This window comes from Poecile atricapillus, chromosome Z (assembly GCF_030490865.1).
Source record: "Poecile atricapillus isolate bPoeAtr1 chromosome Z, bPoeAtr1.hap1, whole genome shotgun sequence".
Taxonomy (NCBI): Eukaryota; Metazoa; Chordata; class Aves; order Passeriformes; family Paridae; genus Poecile; species Poecile atricapillus.
In genome coordinates this window covers 7,656,449-7,675,225 of record NC_081289.1, presented here as the reverse complement: position 1 = coordinate 7,675,225, position 18,777 = coordinate 7,656,449, and positions in this window count along the sequence as shown.

Below are 18,777 nucleotides of genomic sequence, written 5' to 3'. Positions count from 1 at the left end.
GTGCTCATGGGCAGTGTTAGATAAGTGTTTGAACACTGAAGCACTAAAATCACTAGTCTGGAGAACAACCTCATCGCCCTCTAATCTTCCTGAGGAGGGGAAGTGGGGAGGGAGATGCTGATCTCTTCTTTGTGGTGTCCAGTGACAGGACATATGAAAATGGTTCAAAACTGTGTCAGGGAAGGTTTACATTAGGAAACATTTCCTTACAGAGAGGCTAGTCAAACACTGGAGCAGGTTTCCTAGAAAGGTGTTTTATGTACCTTAAACCAGTGTTAAAGGAGCATTTGGACAGTACACTTAAAAATATGCTTTAACTTTTGGACAGCCCTGAAGTGATCAAGCAGTTGGACTAGATGATTGTTCTGTGCCACTTCCAATTGGAACTATTCCATTCCATTCCATTCCATTCTATTCTGCCCGAATGAGTCATGGTCACACCAGCAGCATTATTTACTTTCTTTCTTTTTCTTTTTTTTTTTTTTTTTTTTTTTTTGCAGTCCCTGTGTTTATCTCTGCAGCCTATATTGTGTATATTTGGAGAAAGGCTTTTCATGAGGTAAATGGCAGAACAGTTAAAGCCAGCCCAACACCTGGCAGGATTTATCGTGAACTGGGTGTTTAGCTGCTCCAGGCTGTCAATATATCCACAGAATCTCAGGGCACACCTAGGCTCTATGTATTTTTGGTTTTTTCTGTTTATAGAACACAGATTAGAAATTCTGCAGATTTGGAATTTAGCTGCCTAATGTTGCACTTATATCCTTGCATTCTTTTCCTGATCTAACCAATCTGCCTTGCTGAAAACTGTAAAATCTCTGGCAGAGTGACTTGACTTTAGCAGTATATTCTGGCTAAGTCTACACTAATATTTCTGATTACCAGACTTCATCTATTACTACCTCCAAGAGCAAGAACTACATCTTGATTTCTGTGTCATTCCATGACAGCTGCCCTAAAGTCATCCCTGATGGGCAATGTGTTGCTGAAACACACCCAGAGTCTTTACACCATGTAAAGACAACCCGTTGGTCTGCAAGTTCAGTTCTCTTTACAAGAGGGTTTCCACAAATGCATTTTTGGATACTGGTTCAAATCTTTGGGATTCCTGGAAAAAAAGAAGTTAAACCCACTGTGAAGTGGAACTATGCTGGACAGTGAGCAGTGGGTATACCCAGATATTCAGCTGATCCTTCTGGGTCCTGCTGTGCTCGCATGACTGTGTGTGGCTGTATGAATGCTCTATCCTGACTGATGATGCCAGGATAAGAAATGCCCATGAAATAGTTCAGATTCTTGCTTCAAATCTCTGTTTGATTACTTGTTTGATTAATGCTAAATAACAGACATCCCTAAACAAACAAACAAACAAACAAACAAACCCCAAGTAAAATTTAAAATTCAGCAAGCAAAACATCAACACTATCACTCTGACAAGCTATGCTACTTATGGGACTTATGCCAGTGGACCGTGGACAGGAGGCTGATGCACTTGCCAAAAGAAGTCCAAGTTACAAACAAAAGGCAAAAACCTCTGACTTAGATAAAAACGAGTTTGATTTTTTTTTTTAGCTTTACATATCCATATGTGATAGGTTAAGCACCATTTTTAAAAGGACAAGGAGGTGGGGAGTTGCAGCAGACTAGCCTGGACTGCAAATCCTGAGCTTAAGATAAAACCAACTGAGACTAAACTGCCACACATGGATAAAAAGAACACGGTATCATTAATGCTTATCACTCTTTAGGTCCATAGACTTCAATGACAATTTCAAAAGGATGAACTGATATAGGATTTCCTGGTAGTTTGACACAGTGTGTGGTGGTTCCAGTAAGCCTCTTGCTGAACAAAGAGCACCAGGGAACTTCTGAAGCCTGAATGGATGACTGACAGTGCTGAGCCTAAGAGGGAAGCACTTTATCCAGGCTTTTGTCATTTTATTCAACTAACTTCACCAATGCTTAAGCTGCCATCTAAGTGATTGTCTTGTTAGTCAGAGCATGAAGCAAAGTCCTAATTGCTTACAAAGTTTGTGATGCTTTCTTCTGAGGTCTTAGGATGCCCAGAAACCAGTTTTCAGACCTACTGGAAATTGAGGAAAGACAGTTCTGCTATTTGGGCTGGATTCAATACATCTGAGATCTGGATATTCTCTAGCCCATTGCCCATGCTCACCACTCACCAAAAGTGTGATGGGGTTCAGAATCCAAGAAAATGAAACACATACCAGCTACAAATCATGCAAACATGATTTTCCTTCTTACACTGAATCAAGCAGAAATCTGTGACTCTTGAAGTTCAGAGTGTGATGCAGCTGATCAGGCCTTTCTCTGGCTCTGCCAAGTCTCACATAAACTATATATCCATTTTCTCTGGCAGTTTCCCTGAGCTCATGTCTTCCTTTCCCTGCAGCTGGAATCTCCCCTCAGAAATCAACATCGCAGCACTAAGAACTGCTTAACCAGTAATGACTTGAGAGACAAAAATATAACTTGACATGAAAAATTTCCAACTGCCTCAGGGGAGCTGAAGAAGGATAGGAATGATCCCTCCATGGGAGGCTTGGACATCCTGGCAGAAGACAGAGAGAAAGGGAGGATAATTAAAATAGTTTCTCTGCAGATTCACTGAATCATGACAATTCATAACTAGAGACACCGTAGGAGGGACAAGAAGATTTACTGGATCAAGGAGCTTCTTATAAAGGAGGAACAAATTAAGAATATTTAGCATGAAAATTAACACTGGAAGCTAAGCTTAATACTGACCCAGATAAAGATAGAAAGCTACTCCCTGACTAAAATAAAATAATTATCAGCAGAGGAAGGCTCTTTAATTCTAGCCATCTAGATATAGTTAAGGAGTAATGATATTTGGAGAATGAGCAGGAGGGGCAGAACCAGGGATGAATTAGACACAAACACATTAAACAGGCAGAGAAATGTAGGTCATACAGTATTACCAGAGACAGACAGAAAAACAGCGTGTCCAGACCAACAGAAACCCTTTAAGGTGCAGCAAGCACCACATGTGAGACTGATGTACTGGCCTGGACTCAAAGCCACAGCGATGCAGTCAGACAACTTTCAGATTGTGTTTGCCAGCTCAACAGCAGCAAAAAAAGGATTCATGAGCTGACAAAACACTTTCACGGAGATGTGCCTTCTCTTCCTCTGCAGGGACGGTGGTGGAGCCTGGCTCTCAGCAGAGCTTTGGGTCACAGCTCATTGCTGTGCAGTCACAAGTGTTGCAGTGAGGAACACAGGATGTGAGAAACCAACCCTGAGAGACAATTGCAGATTTTTCCCAGTGTAGCCTCTTACACTACAACAGCTGTATTATTACAAAACTTGCCAAAACAGAGCATTCCCACAACCCTGGAGTGCTGAGCATAGAGAGCCTGGCAAGTGTATTTGGGAGGATGTTAGGGCCTCGTACATTCCCTTGTTGTCATAACCAGTGTTGTGTCTTTGACAGATCCCTTGGAACCCCTCTTGTCATTGTACTGTAGGTAGGGATGCTATCACTGAAATAAGCCCACATGTGCTTATTTAATGGTGATTCTCATCTGCAGTCTATACTGCCTTTTTGGACAAATTATCTCAGAAAAAATGCTTCCACTCAAAAACCATGGCAAATACATCCTTTGAAGCTAACAGGAGATAATCATCTCCAATAAGGGGTGAATTTGAAAGCAGCACAGATAGGAATCAACATATTCTTTAATGCTTTAAGCAAATTTCATTCATTACAATCAATTCTGTCTCTAATATCTAGAACTTAGAGCAAGCTAAATGCTGTCTTCACTGTGTCTCCAAAGGTTTTGGATGAGCTGTCTGGCAGCCATCTACATTATTTTTTTTCACATATTTAAGACTTTCAGTCCCACCTGTTAGGACACTGTCTCAAAAAAATTCAAGTAATCACTGCTTCATGCCAGTGGTCAAAAGATCAAATATTTTAAGCCTTTGAGAATCTAAGTTGTGCTTGGTGTGAAAATTCTCAATACATCCTTCCTGATTTTTCTATCATCAGTTGATCAAGCAGCTTGAGCTGACACAGATGTCAGTCATGTGGAGGAGGTCACTGTGAGCTAAAACACCTCCCATTACACTTGAAGAAAACAAAGTAAATGCTTTGTTTTTTCAGTGTCTTCTGAGCTCTCCACTAACCAGCAGCTAAGCTACCTGCTTTAAAACTAGCTTAAGTAAAAACTCCATGGTTCTGGAGGGATGAAATGCCCTCTGTCATTTCCTATTAAAAAATGCATGACCCCTTTTCTTCATTGCACAGAAACTTAACATATTCTAGATGTTATTTCCACTCTAATAACACCCAAAGGGTTGAACATATTTATATGTACATATATGTGTTTCCAGCAGCTCTGAATTTTCTTGTAGCTTTTCCTCTTTAAGCAAGTCTCTGGTAATTCAGCTGTGAAATTAAAGAGACAGGGGACACTGTAGTGAGCTCTACTTTCTTATTCCCCTTGTGAAGAAATCTTAATAATGTTCAGTTTATGGCTGTCTATATTAAAGAGGAAATGCAAAATGCTACAGCTTCAGATAAAGAGACAAGCTTATGTAGCTGGTGACTGGAACAGTTAATTTTCTCTCTTGAATCAATCCAGAGAAATACCTGCAACATGTCAGTGAAATGCTCTAACTCTTCTTAGTAAATAGCAGGAACCTGATAGTGCTGCCTCTACTTGTGGTGGCTCTGCTTTCCTTGATTTTGGTACTAAAGTATTGTGGAGTATCCTAACAAATCCTCCCAGATTCATCCCACCTAGTTTTAAGGCATCTAAATTAGGAACCTTCTTGCCTTAGATATTCTGTATGGTAGTCAAGGTGAAAAGCTAAGCAACCTTACAGAGTAGGTCACCCCCCCAGAAAACCTTCACAAAGGCTGAAACAGTCCTACTTGATCGAAGTTTCTAATGGAAATGTCTCATTAGCTATAAACATAAAAGAAAAAAAAAAATCATCTTACAATTTCCATTTCCATGAATTGTGAATATTGGCTGACCATCATTTGCTGGGCTTCACTGATGTGATCACAGTTTGATTGACCTTGATGCTCAAAAGTACGTGGTATATTCATAATCTGGAAAATATAGATCCCTTTTTAGCTAAAGCAACCTGAGTTAAGGAGTGTTATAGCACAAATTTGAGGTGTTTATATTGGCTGTTAACCTGCTCCTGGGCTGTCCAAACAGAGACAGTTTTATGCAAAGGCTCTAGTGAGCGCAGGTTAAATAGGACTGGGGGCAGCTTCTACCAGGCTCCTGCTGTTTCACTCTTAGCCTATATTCCTCTTTTTTTTTTTTTTAATCTAAGTACTTGCAAACACAAAGTGACCCAAGCTCTAGAAGTTCTAGCTTTAAGCAATGGAGAGAGAGAAACAGCCAGTCAGCTGTTATGTCAACTTATGCTTAAATTTATGCATTCAGTATAATATTTATAATATGCTTACCTACACCCTTCTACTCATTTTGTCTGGGGTAGAGCTAATTTTCTTCACATCGCCCAGCATAGGGCCATGTTTTGGATGAGTGTTGAAAAGAGTGTTGATAATATAGAGATGTTTTTGTTATTGCTGAGCAGGGCTTACACAGAGCCAAGGCCTTTTCTGCTTTTCATACTGCTATGCTGGTTGTGGGGCTGAGGGTGCTTGGGAGGTTGGGAGGAGACACAGCTGGGACAGGTGACCCAAACTGACCACAGGGATTTTCCAGATCGTATATCACAGTTAGTATAAAAAGCAGAGGAAAGAAAGAAGAAATGAGGGATGTTTGGAGCTATGGTGTTTGTCTTCCCAAATCACCTGGAGATGGTTGGTCACCTGCCTGCTCATAGAAAGTGGTGAATGAATTCCTTATTTTGCTCTGGTTTTATTGGCAGCTTTTCCTTCCCACATTAAGCTGTCTTTATCTCAAGTCTTCTCTCTTTTCCCCTTCTTATTCTCACCTTGATACTGCTGGTGGAGGAAGCAGGGAGTGGTTTTGTCATGCTGAGTTGTTGGCTGGGCTTAGACCATAACAAATTTTCATAACCCAAGCACCAAATGCAATTCATATTGCTTCAAAATAAGCATCTAAGATGATGCAGGTGAGTTGCTCAGCTGAACTGCCTACTATTTGCTACTGACTCTAAAGTATAACTCACTCAGACATTTTGTTCCCTGGTAGTCATTAATACCAAAATAAGTGAGGTAAATCCCACATTCTGGTCTTGAGCCTGTATTATTCCATCTATAAAAAAACTGCTGTTATTGCTCACTTGTATAACTTCTCAGCAAAAATTAACAGTTGTACCCTGCTATTATACACCTGACTTACCAGCTGTGTTGCATTGCCACCATTCCTGATTGAACTTATCTAATGCAGACAGAACTTGAGTGTTTGTCAGTCATGTGGTACCTTTCACTTGCATTGAGAGGGAAAAGTACTTAAAAATTTGTTCAATATCAATTAGTCACTAAGGAGACAGCAAGCAAAGTGGTGACACTATTGAATTTATACAGAAAACATTGAAGGTTAGAAAGAGGATGCTTTTTCAACTAGTTCACTAGTTAAGGCAATAATGTACAACAATGAAATTGTAGGACTATCTTGCTCATGTGGAGTCTAGAGCAGTTTGGGGCAGGTGTCATTCCCTTACTCTGCACAGCAATGCATCTTGAAACTAATGAAGTGCTATGTCTTTATGAGACTTGTCATGGACAATAAGGCTAATTGCAAAAGGGAGTATTAATGTAATGACTTTACCTTCATGTCAATAAACTATGAAGGAGAATTAGAAAACTTAATGGGGTTGCTTTGTTCAGCAAACTTTCTTACTTTTTTATTTTAATATCTAATAAAGTTCGGAGTGGTACTGCTTAATATACTGGATTTAGAAGATTTTTATATATTAAAAATATTTGCATTTTTTTCCATCAGAACTTCAAGGAAGTTCTCCCCACTAATCAGTACTTTTATTCTTTGATCAGATAAGAATGAAGACCAAATATGTTTTTATGTTGGTTCAGTCAAACACAATACAATTGCTGGAGCTAAAATATATAGTTTATTCAAAGAAGCCGGAATTATCTACTGTATCCTACCACATTATCAAGCAAAATGTTTTGGTCTGTCATACATGAGAGATGCAACTGGACTGTTGTATATGAACTGATTATTAATTATTATTGGGGTTTTCAGCTCCTGATCCCTTATTTCTCTCTAGGGAAAATGCAAGGGAATTTTTCTGAAGTCCTTCTATACTATACATTCTATCCAGCTGGCACTGATATTTATCAGCAGTAAACCAGCTTTATACCAGCTGACATTATTATAGTCTTTATCAAGAGGCCAGGTTTTTGATCCTAACTACTCTAATAAACACAACTGTCCATTTCTATTTCTGTCAGTTATATAAAGAAATGAGAACTTAGTAACTTTGGCTATATTGTGGAGATGTGGCACTGGTCCCACTTATTCAACCTCTTGGGAGAAATAAAATAATGAAGCAGCATCTTCACCAAAAAGCTTAAAAATTCAAATCTGAAAATAAAGCTATCATTACATTGATATGGAAACTGCAAGCAAAGTACTCAGGAGAGACAAAACATAAAATTATCAGCAACATTTTAGCTGCTCAAACAGTGTAAGCCAAAGCAAAGAGTGACTGTGGTTTGAAAGAAAACTTTAGAGATTTTCAAGGATTCTCTTCCCCCAAGATATTGCAGAAATGGAAGAATAAAACAAATAAAGAAAAAAAATTCAAAATCAGTTATGATTATTAAAATAATGAAAAAAAGTATCTGTACAAATCAGTGTAATTTTTGCCTATTCACATATCAATAGATGACAAATAAAAAATGTGATGGGTAGTAAAGAGAGGAATTTGGATGTGTCATACAATGTATATTGAGAAGAAAGTGGTTTATTAGTCAAGTAATTAATCTGTGCAAGTCACTGTCACAAGGTAAAATGGAGCTAAGACTTACAAAAGGCTTTGAAAAAGCTCAGGTATTTCTGTGAATAATAAAACTTTCATCTTTTCATCTGAGAGACTATATAATATACAAAACCTCTCATATCACCGATTCTGTCCATGCTGGGTACATCAGATTAGATTAGATTTTCTAATTTTATATGGAAGTTCCATTGGGCCTTTATGCCATCTGACTCATTGAAGTCTGACCTTGGTATGGCAGAAAGTCATGGAGCAGATCTTCATATGGGACAACCAGCATGGACTTATGAAAGGCAGGTGCTGCTTGACTAACCAGATCTCCTTCTGTGACAGAGTGACCTGCTTGGAGGATGAGGGAAGACAGTGGATGTTGTTTACCTAAGGCTTTAGTAAAGCCTTACACTCCATTTCCCAGAGCATTCTCCTGGAGAAACTGGTGTTTCTGCTGGAGAAACCTGGCTTCCCATGGTGTGGATGGCTGCACTGTTTGCTGGGTAAAAAAACAGTGTTGGGGCCAGACCTTAATATCTTCATCAATGATCTGGATGAGGGGATTGAGTGTTCCCTCGGTGCGTTTCTACAAGAGAAGTTAGGTTGGAGTTTTGATCTGCTGCAGTGTAGGAGGATGGATCTGGAAAGGCTGGCTTAAAGGATGGAGGCCAGTTTTATGAGGTGTAATAAGGCAAACACAACCAACCCCATGCAGAGCTACAGGCTGGCAACACACTGGCTGGGAAACTTTCTGGTAGAAAAGGACCCTGAGAATGTTCATTGACAGAGACAGAACATAAGACAGCAATGTTCTCAATTTACCTCAAGCTGGACCAAGAATTTTAGTTGGATACTAGGAAACATTTCTTTACTGCAAGGGTTGTCAAGCACAGGAATGGGCTGCCCAGAGCAGTGATGGTGACCATCCCTGGAGGGAATTAAAAGCCGTGCAGCTGTGGCACCTGGGGACATAGTTTAATGGTGGTCTTAGCAATGCTGGGTTAATGGTTTGACTCTATGATCTTATTGGTCATTGTTACCATGCATTAACCTGAGTTAATACACCTGCAATGCCCTGTTTTATCACTGGGATCATTCTGACAGCATCTACCCTAATCTTCTTTGTCAATTAAGTTTCAAGTTGTCAAGAGTTTTCAGCTTTTATGTAAATCAGTGTTCAGCTGTAGCTAAAGACATAAATGTCTATAAACTTCTGAATAACATGATATTAGGATTTACAAGATGCGGCATACATGTGTCTTTTTCCCCCTCTACAGCATTTTTGTTCCCTGATATTTCTTCTGCTTATCTCTTGATTGTCTTAAAAATGAATTATGGAAAACGGAATTTAATTTTTTTGCCTGTGGTCCTGAAGTTCTGTATTAGAGAAACACATGTCTCCAGTGTTATAGTGAGGGACTCCTAGAGGTGTCCTGGGAGTGCTGACAACTTTTGAGTGAGAAAAACCCAAGACTGTTCTCCTCCAGCTTGTCAAAGGACATCCAGCTTCAAAACACTTAAAACCCTCTGTGCCATTGTTTCTTACCTCAAGTAAGAGTGGTGAGACATTTCCCTGTTCTTTCAGGGGTTAAAAAAGATACCTTTGCTCTACAAAAAATTCAGGCCAGGTTTTGTTCTTTTTTTCCTTCTTAATTTATGCAGATGAAAGTCATAGATGTGAAACTGTTTTCTCTGTCTGCTATTATTTTGCCCATATTTCCTATATCTGTGCAGTATTTAATGGAGCATTTCAAGTCTAGAAAAATATAAAATCGCAGTTTCAAACTGGACTTGACAAATTTGTGTTGAAACAACCAAAGCTTTCTCAAGTCTATAAGCAAGCTGGGTGCTACAATAGAAAGTTTTGAATAAGCTTAATAGCAGCTGATGCCTGCATCCCTGCCTAGAATAAGCACATAGAGAGAAGTTGCATTGAAAAAACCAGCATGTTAATAACCATGAAATTTTCTTTAGCCTTTAAAAGAACAAATTTCCATCTCTTAGTGTGAAACCCACTGCTGGAAAAAATTCCCATAACTTTCTCCTTAGGAGGGTGACATGCAGGAAGATATGGATAGAGGGAGCAATAATGATGGAACTACCAAATGAGGGTCTGAACACAGATCTACAGGGGAACACAAGCAAACTGTGAGGTTATTCAAGTTTTCAAAAGTCAATTAGCAGTTGATGGAGAGATATATTTAACAGTCATAAATCTATTTCTTTGGTTTAGAAAAGAAGATTATACATATGAAATTCTTAAAATTACAGGGGAATAGACAGTGAATAAGAGCAAAGTTTCTTTCCAACTTCACTAACACTGCACTGGTTTCTCTATTCATGATATTCTGGTGCTTTTGTCTAATGCAGTTAACAGTAGTTATATAATTGTTGTTCTTTTTGACGAGAAGGGACTCTTATAAGAGTGTAGAAAACTGCTTTCATTCTTTTACTAAGCTTTAAAATTTTTCTGGTTTTCTTTCACTATGTTATTGTAAATTTTTCCTTGTTGCTATTATTTATTACTCCAAGCAATATTATTGAGGGCTTTTTAAACAGCCTTTTGAAGCAGTGAGGTTAAACAACAAAGTTGGCATAGCATATACAACCATGTCATCACTGCTTTACAGGGAGGTCAATCATGAAGTCAATTCACATGTATTCAATACAAAAGATTTTTCCTTTATGTGGGCCCTGCCCATTTTGTGATAGAAAATTAAAAGGCTTCCATAGAATTTTTCTTCAGAGATGAGTACAAACATACACATGGTACATTGTCTCTATATCTCCCAAACTGGTTTCCTGCAGTTTAGACACAGTCTTGCAAACAAATTTAGGTTTGTGTCTTTGAAATATGTTTCCTCTTGGGTTTGTTAGAAAATAGAACTATCAACATTCAAGATCATGTAGCATGGAATTTCTAAGGATTCAAAAAAAAAAATAAACATAAGTAACAGTTCTAATAGAAATGGCATCTTTCTGTCTTATAATGACAATTTTATCCTTCTCAAATAGAAATGCCCATCTAATTTTAACTTTTCAATTGAAAGGTCCACTAGCTTGTTGTGTGTGTATTGTAACAAATCTCAACAGTAGCAATTTTCAGTTCTTCTTCCTTTGCTGTATTACTCTTTGCACAGGTGTTATGGGTTTCTCCTCTTTTTTTTCATTGCTTTCACCGTCAAATCCACATAAAATATAACTGTGATATCATAAATATGAGCTGGAGCAACATTTCATTTTTTCCAGTTTGGTTGTTTGTTCAGTGTACTCCTGTCTCTGCCCAAGAAAACTGGACCCAGATTTGCAGCTCAGGTCTCCTTTGGTTCTGAATGGAGAGAAGGATTGTGTTATAAGTTTTACACCTGCTTATTCTTTTTTTAACTTGTAGGGTTTCTCCTACAACCTGTCATTTTGTTTCAGGGTCATTTGTGAACAATAAAAATATATTGTTCTATACTCCTGCAACCCAACCGTTTCTTCACTATCTTGTACTAGAAGACCCGACTAGTTTTGCCTAAGAACAATATCAGTATCCCTGTCATGAAGTATCAGCAGTTTGTCAATTCTCACTTCCAGTTCAATAGCATCACCTGGATTCCTGCCCTCCAGTTCTTCAGGCACTCTCTGATCAATGTCACCTGCAAAATTGCAAAGATCATAATTGCTCATTAATGACAATATTAAATAGCAACAGCTTCAAAACTGGTCCTTAAAGGACAACATTAAATTAATCTTTCAGCTTCAACACCGCATCATTACACATCATTACACTAAACACTAACAATTTACACTAAATTACTTTCTTACATTTTTCCTTCATCCATTTTTATGAATTACTGTGGAAGACTATCAAATAGTCTGCTCTTGAAGCTGAGGTATGTCATGTAGGACATTCTCCATACATCCTCTTACTCTAAAACAGATGAAATTAGGTTTAATTTGGCTTTATTTACACAAATTCCGTTTATGGCTGTTATTTTGTTGATGACTTTCAGGTGAATATGATTATTTGCTTAACTTCTCCTTCCAGGAACTGATTTCTACAAACTTTGAACTCAACAGGTTGTAAATCTCCTTGAAAAGATTTGCAAGTAGTACTATGATTACTCACAGTTACCTTACTACTCTGTTTCTCTTTAAAATCACTGTTTATCTGAGTACTTCACCACTACCATACTTTTTTATTTTCCCTCATGAGAGCAGAATGCACAAAGGGAGAACAAAGAACACTTGTCATCCACATGACTGGACACTACTCTGGATTTGTCTACAGAGAACTTTTCATACACAGTATGTGTACATACTGTGAAAGAGGGGCTTTTAATGAACTGATTCCTCTTCAACCAAAAAGAAACTCTGGGACTTCCTGAGATCATCTAGGCCCGGGAGCATTTACCTCTGGCAGAGGCTTTTCCATGAAGTCAGCAACAGAAAAAGCTAAGAGAAGGTTCTCCAAACTCTAATGATAATATTCCAAACTCTAATGATAATACTCCAAACTCTTAATGATAATATTACCATCCCAGACAATATTCTCTTTTTCTTTTTATTTAATTCCCTGCCCTCCAATCCATTCCCTGTGTAGAGGAACCACAGGACGTTCCTGTGGACTAAGGGCTTCACAAGGTCGTGACACATGCCCTGAGTGTCAGGGCACTGGCAGGACTGGCAGCCATGCTGCATGGGCAGAGACCCAGGCCTGCCTACAGGTCGTGGTGCCCACGCTACCACTAAGCGGCTTCACTCTGTCCTCAGAGAGCAGGGGCAAGGCCGAGGCAGGGGAAAACCCCTGCCCTGCTTACACGGTGGGCTGGGGGTCAGGAGAGCTCCATTTCCCCCCTCATGTGTGGAGTCAGGGGCTCTCACCCTCCTTACAGGGCTGCCCTTCTCTCCAGGCAGCCAAAGGAGCACAAGGGAAAAAGGCCAACAGCAAAGTCCCAGCCCTGCCCTCAGGGAGGTCACCCAGCCCCGGCAAACCCTCATCCCCCTCAGTGATCTGCACACGCCCTCAGTAGCACACAGGGCATCTGCCACCACCTCAGTTACCTGCAGGGTACCCAAAAGCCCCTCAGGGACCCTCATGGTTCCTCAGCAGTGCTTGGGGCACCTGCCTCCTCCTCAAATGACCCTCATGTCCCCTCAGCAAGATACAGGGCACCCACCATTCCTTCAGTCACCTTTATGCCCTCTCAGCAACACACAAAGCATTTGGCAGCCCACAGTGACCCTCATGAGCTCATCAGAGGAGCATAGGCAACATCCACCTCCCCTCAGTGACCCCCATGTTTGCTCAGCACCACACAGGGGTCAGCCATTCCTCCAGGGCCCTCAGCATCACTTGGGGCATGCATCTCTCCTTCTGTCCCTACAGATTACCCCAGAATTTCCTTCCAAAATGCTTAATTACGTAGAGATTACCTCAGATTTTTCCCTCATAAAATGAAACACCATGCAGTTCTGTGATGGTACAGGCCCATCTATTTTTTGCCATAAATTCCCTATTCTTGATTTTTCAATTGTCCACAACCATTTCTCCCTATGGTGACATTTCTTATCATTCTTTCATTCCCACCCCAAAGGTTTCCCACCCCTGTTTTACATATCTATTTCAGATGTGCATCACAGTTTTACTTTTCTTCCTGCCATCTATCTTCCCCATTATCCTGTCCTGTATTTTCCCCTTAGCGTTCAAGTAACCTTCCAGCTTGCTCTGTCATTTCTTATGAACATGCCCAATCACACCCCTTTTCTTTCCCCTTTTGGAAATAAAGCACTTTACCCTTCTGAATGCTCTCTAGACAAACTCAGTTTGAGAACAGGCTGGTAGCAGGGGCACTTGGACTCTCGGTCTGGGTGACTTCCTGTAGCACTCACAGGTGACCCCAGAACCATAACCACAGCATTCTGCCATTCCCAGGACTGGAGATATCAGTCAACATCCTCGGGACATTTGATGACTAAATATTACCATAACTCATTACTAATATGCTTGGTTTTTGTACAGTTTTGGTACACGAAGAGAAAGAGTGTCCATTTGAAACAAAGGCTATTACCATCTTCTGCCTGATAATTTTTAGCCCTCACTTCAGACTTTAGGAAAGTTACCATAGTGTTTTGAAGGCTTTTTTTGTACCTTGAGAGCAGTGTTTAACAGTCTCACCTTTAGGATGACTCTCTGCCCAGAGAAACTGCCTGAGAGCCGAGCCCCACAGAGACAAAGGCACACGACAAACCCTCACAGCTTCAGAGCTGCTGGAAGGGGAGAATCTGATCTATGGACTTGTTCCCAAAATAGCACCCGGTGGGAGGTGACTGACTGGCTAATACCTGTGGTGTTTCCATTACCGATTGAGATGAAGTCTGTTGCCAGGAATCCTGCGGTGGTTTCCTTGACAACCAGAAGAAATGCACAACTGAGATGCACATGACTCTTCAGGTGCTTTTTTAACTCCTCTGAAACAATGAGCTGCCCTAACAGAACTCAGATAAATAAAACCGAGGTGTACAGTAAAATGGCGAACAGTATTTATGTTCAAGGGCAAATTTGAGCTGAGCCAGAAGTCTGCCATGAAACAAACCCTCAAGAGAGCAACCAGCCTGGAAATATTTTTATTATTCAATAGGAAAAAGATCTTGGAAGATTATCTACTTTGCCTTTAGATGAGAAATTTCAAGAGATGGAAGGTATTTCCACAAGATAGATAGATATACCTAACACTGAATTAATTTGAAGGTCCCTATTAAATCCAAAGCCTTATAATTTCAAATTCTCTGTTCATCACAAGCACTAGGGGCATTTATTGAAATCAGAACATATTTTGAAATTATTTTGACAAGACAATGTAAATTTTAATCCAAAGCATACAACATTAATAGGACTAACAGTATCTTGTTAGTCATTGTTTATATGGAGACATGACCACAGATTTTCTAGGGAGAGTAAATTCACAGAAAAATTCATATTTTTGTGAATTCAAGTTGTACTGAGAAGCAGTTTAAACCCAATTATGGCCAATATTTTTCAACAAAGTATTCAATTATAAAATATTGAAATGTATTATACACGAACTTCAAAAGGAAATGCTCTTTTAGGTTTCAGAGTTTTGGTATTTTACTTGACAAATTACCTAGTCTTTAAGGAAAATAAAATAAAAAATAATAAAATAAAAAAATAAAGTACAATAAAATAATAAAACAAAATAAAACAAACCCCAAGAAGTATCATGCACAATAGATCAACAAGTAGTGTTAAGACAAAAAATATATTTGGGATTTTTTTGACTTTTGTTTTTAGCCCTTTCAGATGAAGAACCAAAATATTATTATTCCAGTTGAACACAGGGTTTTATTTTTCAGTTTAGTAAATAGTCAGAAACATTCATTTCCCTGCTTTGTGCTTGGGAGGAATAAGCACATGTGAGGAAAGTAAGGAGAAATTGAAGGGGATGCCGTGTATCAAATAAGCAAAGTAGAAGGAGTAAAGAAGAGACTTATCAACGGTAACAAGCCAGATGACAAATGTAAATGTTTTTGAACTCTGTCTGCTGACATCAGGAAGCTGAATCACTTTCCTGTTAGTGTTGATGGATGTCAATCACTGGAGAATCACTGAGGTCCAGAACTAATTTTTTTTTGAGTTAAGAATCTGGGGTATAGTATCCCAGATAAAATGTTGGTTGGCAGATCATAAGAAATTTCAGAAAACTTCCCTAAATTTTACTTGTGGCTGAGAGTGAACTGCTGGAAGAAGATGGTAATAAAGTGTTACTGTGGCAAAAAATAGCTATAGAATACAAAGAATGTTCCATAAGGAAATAAATCATCCCAGTCTGTCATCTGTGTGAGTCAGGCAAAAAAATATCTGAAACAGAGTGAGAGTGGAAGCAAACCAGGTAATATAGAACAATGTGCACTATTAAAATAATCAGGATAAGTGGGGTTGACCTGGACATTTTAAATGAGGACAGTGCATGCATCTGAATGAATCATTAGTGGAGATTTAGGTGCTTTTCTAAAACAGATTACATTCATAATAAATAGACTTGAGCTGAGAATTTTAAAACCATATTAGTGGTAAAGGTTGATGCCTGGGGCCACATTAGCTCAGCATCAAACTCTGATCTGTCATAGATCAATGAAATGTAGCAAGCCTGAATTGCTGATTCAATTTAGAATTCATTTACTTTCAGAGCAGAACATAAATAGTAAGGAAGAAAATGTGAAACATGATCTCTGAGACCAAGATAATTTTCTATGGGGAACTTAGCATGCATGTTCACATTCATCTTGTGAGTATTTAGGAAGCCAGGTACTGAAAGAGCCCAATCAGTTTTGAAGCTGAATTTGCCCTTGATCCACAGGCCTTTTACCCCTAAAGCTGAAAGAAACTTTGTCTTCCTTTGCAGCAGATGCTGAACACAACCAGGCTGAGTGTAAATGCAAGAATGAACCTATGCAAAGTGTCAGTGAAAGCCCCCAGACAACATGTGGTGATTGTAATATCTGATTTAAAATCAGTCACAGTATTCTGTGAGGTATTCCTCAGGTTGGAAGTGACCCTTAAGGATCATTGAGTACAACTCAATACAATACAATACAATACAATAAGAGTGTAGTCCAGACCCTCCTTGAAATCTGACTAGCTTGATGTGTGATCACTTCTGTGGATAGCCTCTTCCAGGGAATGACCACCACCCCATGCAGAAGCTTTTCCCCATGTCCCATCTGAACTTCCCCTGATGTATCTTGATTCCATTTCATGTCCTGACACTGGTCACCAGAGGGAGGAGACCAACACCCTCCTCCCTCCTTGGAGAAAGGTGCAGCCTCTTCTCTTTTCCAAGCTGAACAAAGCAAGGCACCTCAGATGCTCCTTACAAGTCCTCCAGGCCTTTCACCACGTTGATTCCCCTCCTTTAGATGCTATCCAATAATTTTGCATCCTTCTTACATTGAGACACCCAAACCTGCACACAGCACTCAACCTGAGGTCAAATTATTGCAAAGTAGAGGGGGACAATCATCTCCCTCAACCAGCCAGTGATGGATGCTGTGCTGGATGAACCCCAGGATGGGGATGGCCCTTTATATTAGTCATTTATTAGTCAGTTAGTCAATCCACCCAAATCTTCAGCTTTCTTTCCATGGTGCTGCTTTTCAGAGCTTTGTACTCCAATTTGTATGTATAACCAGGATTGTCCCATCCCAGGTAGACAAGCCAAGTCTTGCTCTCATTAAATTTCATGCAGTTCCTTATTGCCCAGCTCTGTAACCTATTCAGATTTCATGACTGAATTGGATAAGGTCCAGTCTGCATAACATTGTGAGGGAAGAAATGGGAATACATTGTTTCTTTTTCCAAATGGCTTCAAAATGTTTCCATAAGGAAGAACTTCATAACATAAGAACTTCATAAGGCAAGCTGACATGTCTTCAATAAATTCAAGAAAGATTGATTAATATTTCATTTATATTCAGCCATCATTATTTAATATATTAAATCAGATACTGAATTTAAAGGCAGGACATATATGTGTGGTCCCCCAGCTCACCACCCTGTTCTTAAGGGATCCTTCCTGTAGTGCATGTGCTACAACAGCACAGCTTTTGCCATGGCAACATGGATCTGCAAAGTGTGATCAGATGCTGGCAGTGGGACAAAAGAACAGCTTACAGCAGCATTGAAACTTCTCCAAATGTTTTGAAATCTTTTCCAAAAAAATGTGTTTTAAATTGCACCCTGGTCTCACAAAAGTCATCCTGGGATACTTTTACCTGAGCCAGCTCCTGCAGTCGCCAGTCTTTGAAGGCAGAATTATCCTGAATTCTTGCTACTGCTCTACTGAGTGTTGACATTCTGTTACTGGACAAAATATAACCTTTTTATCCCATGTCTTTTGCCACATATGACCCTGTGATGCCTGAATGCTCCTATTTCAAATACCCTTATGCATTTTTAAAGGTTTTCTTTTCCGAAATAGTAGTGCTATCTGTTCATACAAATAACAGCTGACAAGAAAATGTCATCAATCATTAGCATATCCTCTGAAGTTTAGGTTTGCTTTCAAACTCTTTCTACTCCACTTCTTATTCTGGTGTGGCAAACAGCTTTAGATTAGAGTTGCATAGCTGATAGGGTGTATTTATACTTAGCAACTGTCTATAGAAATAAAGATTAGCATCAAGGCTATATTGGTTTTCCTGTCAGGATGCTGATCTTTTGAAGCTATACTGTAGCCAGCAAATTCATATTTACCTACAGAGTTAACACTGCCAATGCAGATAAGAATATACTAACATTTGGGGTAGGAATAAAAGATTAGTTTCTTTCATGACCAATTCTGCAGTAATCCTATCTCTGTCAAAACAATTTGAGAGCAGAGTCCTACAGTGAAAAGATACAGCTACTGAGATACGCTCAGAAACAAGAATTTATTCAGCTATTTTTTCATTCAGGCTTAATATCTTTAAAGGGAAAGATTAAATTTACTATAACACAAAAAGTTTTATCTGTGTCCATACATGCATTCATTTTTGCTTACTTGTGGGTGTGGGTGCACACGTGTGAATAGATGTATATGTGTACATAAGTATGTGTGTATTCCCACAGGATTATATATCTTTTTACTAGAATGTATTTTAATACTAAGTAAATAATAAAATTTGTCTTCTTCATCTCTTGGTTTGTCCTGACATCTCTTTGTAACTTCAGTCTGTAAAGGCTTTTATCAGCATCCTCTTATTTTTATGCTTTATGCTTGTTTAGGATCTGACCTAAATTGCTGAAACCCATGGGAGAGGAGTTGGACAAAGGTTGTTCCT